Source organism: Physcomitrium patens, chromosome 5 (genome assembly GCF_059467195.1).
Source record: "Physcomitrium patens ecotype Gransden chromosome 5, ASM5946719v1, whole genome shotgun sequence".
NCBI lineage: Eukaryota > Viridiplantae > Streptophyta > Bryopsida > Funariales > Funariaceae > Physcomitrium > Physcomitrium patens.
Window position 1 is genome coordinate 14,649,116 of NC_143414.1, and position 8,516 is coordinate 14,657,631.

Sequence of the window (8,516 nt, forward strand, 5' to 3'; positions counted from 1 at the left end):
ATTGATTTTGTACTAGACGTATAATATGTAAGTATCAATCTAAGCAGATATTAGACTCTGTATTTTGAAGACAACCACTATTGATAGGATCTAGGAGCAAGAAGTTTCTCCCATCCTTCTTTTTTTGTATTTTTATTTTTTGTTCTTTCATGATCTTAAAATCTCTATATTATTTGATGGTTGTCGCTTTTCTTTTCTCTCTAGATTTTATATATGTGGCAATCTTTAGATGACTCAAGTTTTTTCTAATTTTATTACTATGATAGGAGAGGTTCAATCCTAGCTCAATTCTTTCTTCACACTTTTGTTTTCCTCCATCAATAGTGGTGTTGTATTGAAAAGTAGTATAATATGTATAAATAATATAAAATATTATAAAAATTTAGATTTGAAATTTAAAAGAGATATTCTTCTATTTTTAAGCTTTTCAAAAATCTCTCATTCACTTCAAGAAGAAAAAATAAGAACATGGAGGATTTTTTTTGGAAAAATAATGAGCCAACCACTCTTTAGAGTAGTTCTTTGGAAGTTTTTTCAAAATATATTTTGAATTTGGATTTGAGATTTGAAAGAGATGTTTTTTTCTTTTTTAGCTTTATAAAAAGTATTCACTTTTTTCAAGAAGAGTTGATATGAAGATACAATGTATTTTAAATAAAGAAAGAGCCAACTACTCTTTAGGATTATTTTTTAGGATTTTACTTTAGGATTTTTTTTTTGAGGTTTTCTTATAGTGTTTTGAATTTTAGATTGATATTTTGAAGACTTATTTCTTTCTTCATAAACTTTTTAAAAAACTCTTAGTTGCTCTAAGAAGAGTTAGTATGAAATTGTAGTAAATTTTTGAATAAGAAAGTATCAATTGCCTTGTGTTAATATAAATAGTGGCTTTGTTTGCTCATAAAATATATTATAGAAAATTTTAAGAAGTTATATTTGTTATACATATGTATGGACTGAGTAGCTTTTTAAAGAGCCATCACATAATCAAATCTAATGAAGTATGGAACTATGGCATCTAATCGAATGAAAAAGAGGTAACAACTATCATATACTATTAAGACATATCATATACAATGGTTTTTTTTATTCATAATATATATTATAGAAAATGCTAGGATATCAGATTTAGTGTATTAATGTATAGACTAAATAGTTCTTTAAAGAGCCATCATATGCTCAAATCTAGTAAAGTATGGAGCTATGGTAACCAATTGAATAAAGAAGAGGTGACAACTCTCACATTCTATCATAAAAATGAAGTAGTGGAGTTCATTTGAATGAAAGATATTATTTGACCATATCTAATTGTAGCTATAAATATTTTTTTTCTAAAATAAATAATTTCATCTCGATAGTAGTATTAGTGGATTTTTTTTTATGTTGTGTGCCAAAAGTAGAGCTTGAAGATATAGTGTTTCTTATTACAATTGTGATTCCAATAACATAGAGCTCAAGATGCAGCTAAATATTTATTTTTAGGTTGTATTAGAGCTACAAGTACTATAGCTTATATTTGATTATGTTTTTTTTTATTGCGCTACAACAAAGAGGTTTGTAATATCGACTATTCCATTGACTAGAATCATGGTGGTGTTCTTAGTTTTTGGATGTGACAATTCTTATTTGAATTGATCACATAATTGCGCAGCAAGATGCAAGTATTGCGAGTGATCAAAGATAAATGATAATATTGATTTATCTTAATCCTTGATCAAAATTGAGATCTTCTATCAAAATTATTAGAAGTATAGCTCAAGTGATTTGAATAAAGATATTATAGAATATTTCATCAATAACATTATTGATTTCTGTTTTTTTTTTTTTTTTTTTTCTGATTTTTGAAAAATAAAAATATAATTACAAATTTGAAGGTTTCTTAAGTTTTGTAGTATATATATATATATATATATATATAAGTGAATTTTGATAATGTGTTGTTGTTCTAGTTATTAATGTATATACAAATTTTGAAGTGGATTGAATGGTTAGATCAAACAATATGAAGGTTTTTGTAGGTTAAGGTCTCAGAAATTGGAATTTGAGGGTCAATGAATATTTCTAAGATCTCTATCAAAATATTAATTGGATTGGAGTGAATTTTTTTTGAATGGATACAAGACATAATTTCTAACATTTTAGATGAAATTTTGGAGGAATTCAATGGTTCAAGAAAGAGATATTGTTGCTGAAAATTTAGCATTCAGCTTGGAATTAGAGTCCCTCAAATATCAGATTGGATTATCTTACTTTTCTCTCAATTGGTATGTGTGATTGATTTCATCTTTTTTGTCCTTGTTTCTAACTAAGACAATAAGATGTGTGCAAAATTCGAATAGACATCAATAGTTTGATTTTAGTTGTTAAGGTTCTATTTGCTATAGAATTTGTTAAAAGTTTGTTTAAAATCTAGGATTTTATTAGGATTGGTTTTGGATTTGGTCTAGGATCTGCTTAGGATTTGGTTTAGATCTAGTCTAGGATTTATCTAGGATTTAGGATTTTATTAGGATTTCAATTAAGATTTGACTTAGGATTTAATTGAAATTCAATTAGGATTTGATCTAGGAGCTGATTAAAGTTCAATTAGGATTTCAATTAAGGTTTGACTTAGGATTTGGTAAAGATTTAATTCAGATTTTAATTAGGATTATAATAAGATTTCTATTTTAAATATGATTTAAATTTTTTTTTATTGTTTCTTTAAAATTTTCTATTTCTAATATTTTTATGAAATTATTATCATTTCTTTAAAGGTTTATTTTTATATTTCTTTAAGATTTCTTCTTAATTTTCTTTGAAATTAGTTTAGAACTTCTTCATGTTTCTTTATAACTTCTTATTGGAGATTGTGGTATTGAGATTGTGAAGAAAAGTTTGATTCCAGTAATTCAAGTTATATACTTGGCTGGAATTGGAATAAGTACTAACATTGCTTGCAATAGAAAAAATATCATGAGAGATTTTCAATTAAAGCAATTATTGTGCCCACTTAGAATTGAAAAAATATACTGTCTATTGTCAATATAGCAATAATAAGTTAATCAAACAATTAGAATTCATGCATTGGCAGATATTACATTCCAAGAAGAACCATACAGAAGATACAAGTCCATTGGGTGAATTTAGGATCAAAATTCAACAATACAAGTTTTCTTAGTTCTTTCTTCATCTTATTATACAACTATACAAAGCATTTATGTATGATGTGGTAGTTAAAATTAATTCTAGATTCTTTCAAGGATAATATCTTTAGATGATAAGAGAGTAAGTTAGTCTACTAAGAAAACAGTTCAAAGTTTAACTCCAACTCAACATCTACAAATTTAATATTAGAATGGCACCTTAGAGATCTAAAAAACTAAAGAAATATGAGATATCCTTACTATTGAATTTGACAAATAGGTGACATTAATTGAATTAATAAAAATTAGTCTTTTTATTGATATTCAAATTTGTCCTTGGAATTTTAATATATGCATGAGTGGACAAAGTTAGATTAAAGTGAATGATTTTTGGTTGGATGAACCTTGGCTAAGTATAGATAAATTTTTATTTATAGATAAAAAATCATTCTTGAATAAAATTTATTATTAAATAATAAAATTTAATTTAATTTAAATATCAAAAAAAATCTTTCAAATTATGTGATTTTTGAATTATTTTATGTTATTAGTATTGTTGTTATGGCATGTGTGAGTGGATAATTGAACAAGTTTAGGAAATTTAAGGATCTTTGGTAAGAACTAGATTGATATTTCATATAAAAAAATAAAAAGTAATTAATTGTAGAAAATTAGGATAAATCACTAATTAAAAGAATTTTATTTAATTCACAATTGAAGAATATTAGAACTTATTGAATATAAGTTAGATAATAATCATAAAATAATAGAGTTATTAGACAACTTAGTTGCTGTGAATTAAAATAATCTACTAACTAATGGGAGGTTATTTTAGTTCACAGCCATTGTTGAATGAAAAAAATTATTTCTTTTTTATCCATTATGTGCTAGAATATAGGACATATAGTTGATTTCAAAAATCATTAATGACAAGTTTAAGATTTTATTCATCTTTATAGAAATTATTGGTGGTATTAATGAAGAAGTGGCATGAATGTGCATAGGCAAGTGCATCTACCATAGTCACAACCTTTAGCTTTAATGGCCTGATTGGAGTGGGATCAAAAAATTGAATACAAAACTTGAGGTAGCAAAGCATTGCATTGTCGAATATGAATGAGTGGATTCCAACCTTTTTCATGATTTCAATGAAAATAGACGTGATGAAGTAAAAATGTGTATTTTGGTGCATGAAGTTACTATCATCATTTGTTGTGAGCTTAGAATGCTTGATGAACCATAAAAAATAAAGATCAAGATTGTATCCATGATAGAATTTGATTTGATTCATGAAAATCCATGCATTATTGTATTGATCGATAGGGACAAAAAATTATTAAACAAGATGTTGTACTTGAAACCAACTAGGTAATCTTAAAGTATTGATAGAAGAGTTGAATAAGACTTGAGCATCTTCTACAAGCCATCTACAAATTTAGGAAATCTATTAGAAATTAGATACATTTTATGTATCTGCAATAATGATAAAATCTCACAAAAATATAAGGAAGTCATCAAATAAGGAATACTTCCTAAAAGATAATGAAGGTAATTTTTCTTAATCAACTCACAATGATAGTGGTTTGTTTGCTTCCAATAAGATTGGTGCAGAAAAGATTTTGGCAGTATACATGTTGGATGATGGTAGCATGTAAAGAAGCATTAAAGAATTCATACTATTAAGTAATAGTAATAAGATATGAAGTATTTGATCTTCTAATAGGAAGTTGGTGACTTTTTTTGGCATTGTGGGCAACAATTATTATTGGAGAGTTTTTATTTGACTTGTGGTATTAAATAATAGGCTGAAATCAATTATAGTGATAGAAAATTTAATGATTAGAAGGAGGTTTTATGGAAGATGTTGTAACAATGGCAATAAATCCTTCTATAGAGGCAAATTAGAACATATCTAGAAAGCTTGTCAAACTTACCATTAGTCTAAAAAATAGCATTTTTTAAATTTTGATAGGAATAATAGCTATAAAATATAATATAAAAGATAAAAAGATTATTACATGTTGGATTGGTTCCTTAAGATAGAATGGAAGTTCCAATATGATGTAAAAAATTCAACATCAAGTTATTGATATGCTTTCAAAAATATGTCCAAATTATATTCTAAGAATCCTTGTTTGGTTTATTGCCAAGATATAATATATAAGGATATTAATCTCCTTCTAAAATATAAGCGAGATATTATATAACCTATATACTTATAGAAGTTTGCTAAGATGATCCACTTCTTAAGTTATAAAAGTAAGGTAAGGAGCTTGTTGAGTAGAAAAGATGATTTGTGAATCTTATGGAAGTGATAATAGTATGGTCTATTAAGGAGATGTAATATTATATTTCTATTGAATGATTAGTTTTTGACTCTAATTTGTAGTATATAAAAACATCCATGATAATTGTATACTCAAAAATTCTAAATAGTATTGATATTGATTGAACCTTTATAGGAATTTGGATCCTAAATAACACAAATTAAATACCATATTTGAAAGACTGAAGATTAATATTATTGACATAAAAAATTGTGATTTGATTTAATAGTACTATGATACTTTGGCTGTACAATTTGTGAAAAAGAGAAGTTGTTATTTCTCAACGTTATAAATTAGAAGAAGATACTTATTGAAGATTTGAAAGGTGTAGATTGGATATGGATTCTTCTTATAATTAAAAATACTCTATAAATGATGCTATGTATCTAAGACTATAGAACAAAATGAAGCTATCTTCTTCTCTTGCAGTCTTAAGTTGTTGGATCTCCTATGCTAAGTACTTGTCTAAGTCTTGCAAGCATTTTAATGTCTCCCATAATTATTGGTTTAGTGATTTTCTTGACTTCATTCTTCATCAATTGGCCTCAATACTCGATCTACCATTATCTTCTTGTTCCTATACCATGCATTGTAAGAGTGTATGCAATATCTCTACCGAAGAAATGAAGCATTGTTGATTCCATTTGCTTTGATAATTCCATAAGATACTCAAAAGATGCATTAATATTTGATAGGCCAAAATCTTATTTGAAACAGTTATAAGAGACTTAAGGCATAGAATAAAGCACTTATATACATGAAAGATAAAAACTACAATCAAGATGAGAATCCTCAATACAAGGCTCCAATACAATACTTGGAACTAGATATATCAATCAAATACCTATCCTTCTTTTGACATTGTATAAGACTATATATATATATATATATATATATATATATATTAAAATAGAAAATAAATTAAATACATCGAAATCTTTAAATTTTAGATTCTCTTGTATTATAACTAATTGATTCTATAACTCATACTCTAAAACTCTCAAATTCTAATTGGCATTTCCTTATTGTATTTCATCTTCCAATAAAATTGATGGAACTTGATGCCACCATGATACTAAAGCCTCTGTTATCTACCACAATTCCTTGATAATTCTAAAAATGATAATTCAAATATACTTACTTTTTTAAATTAATAGATTATGACTCAATTTTTTTTGATTTTTTTTGTTTTGATATGTCAAAATAAGTAAATCAAGTTATATTAACAAATCAAAATAGAAGAAAGAAAAAAAATAAAAAATAAAGTATTTTCTTTTTTTTTCTTTTTTTTATTTTTTTTTTGATAATTATTTAAGTTCTAATTACAAATGATTGTTTTGGTTAGGCTTTTTTTCAATGTTTTGAGTTTATAAAAAAAATAACTCAATAGAGCAATTATATTTTTGATTGCTAAATTATAGTATTTGTTTATTATTTGAAACATAATGTTTAATTTTAGAACCACAAAGTAGTTTTATTCTTGGTTTTTATATTAAAAATTTTCATTTTAATGACAATATTAGAATAAATATCTTAAACATCCTAAAAACATTTTTATCTTCTTTAATTTTTTTCCTTGGATTCAACTTCCTAAAAACTCATACTATGTTTGTTGCAATTGTTGTTTGGCTAATCTTTTATTTTCTTTCTTAACTTAAATTTTTTATTTGTATAGATTGTACAAATCTATGCTATTAATTAATGAATTTTTATATTTAAAGTGGAAAATAGAAAACAAACATGCAATTTAGAAGAAGTGAATGTTAGATTGAAGAAATTTAAATGATTTGATGAAGAAAATGATATCAACACTAGGTATAATGAACCCAAAGAAAAGGAAGAAATGATGAGAAGAAGAATTGAAGAAAAATAATTACCACTTCAGAATGTGACAAAGATTAAGATACAAGAGAATAGAGAAAAACATGTGGATTACATGTTGATAGAAAAGGTGAATAGAAAATGATTAGAAAGAAGTTATGAAAAGTAGGCAATAAAGAAGATGATAGAGATGAAAGATCTCAAAAGAAAGGTCCCAAAATAAATTACAAGAGATAAAAGATGATAACATAGACATGTCTATTTTATTTAAGAATATTGTTAGATTGATAGGTCAACCAAATCTTCAATAGAGGTAATTTGTATCCATATATCTTTTTCAAGTGATATTAAATACTTTAATATATGACATAACATTGATTTTAACATTTTAAACAATTGATTGAGAGAGAGAAAAAAAATCTTTTCTTTACTACAAAATGATTATGTGAATATATATTGTAAATTATTGAATATATATACACACACATGTGCATGCATCTATCTGCCAAGACTTACTTATGTGCGAATTTTATGACAAGGGATTAATCAATCTATTGATATGGCTTCAAGTTTGCAAAACATCATAATTACAGTGTTGTGGAGCAGCAACAGACAATCACTAATACTCTATACACAAAGATGTACCATTATCCAATTACTAGTTATGCAAGTATCAGTAATGTAAGGAGGGTGTTACAAACTTAAGACTTATTTCATCAAACTAGTAACAAAAGATATTGCTAAATGAGTGAACTAGCTAAACAAAATGCACAAGAATAGGAAAGTCAAATAATTATTTAAGACACTGAACTGATATGAACTGTATTCATTTATCATTTCCAAATCAGTGTTATAATTTTTTTCATATATAATGTTTTATATGAAATTATGATTTTTTTACTTATGTTTGAGATGATAATATGAAACTATTAAATCATATATTTCATCAAACTAAATAAAACGGGATATGAAATCATTCCACCATACTAAATTGTATTAATGATAGAATAGAGCACGAATAAAAAATGAAAACAAAAATTCTTGACTCATCTCAAATATAAATAATTGAAATAAACACATAAAAATAGGAGCCTTCATTTAACTTTACTTTGGATAAGATTCTAGAATTTATCGATGTTACTTGCAAACATCAATATGTGCATATCACCACAATATAAATATTATTCATGATTTATTCACTATGTAATATTATTATACAAAAATACCAAATTTACGATTGATG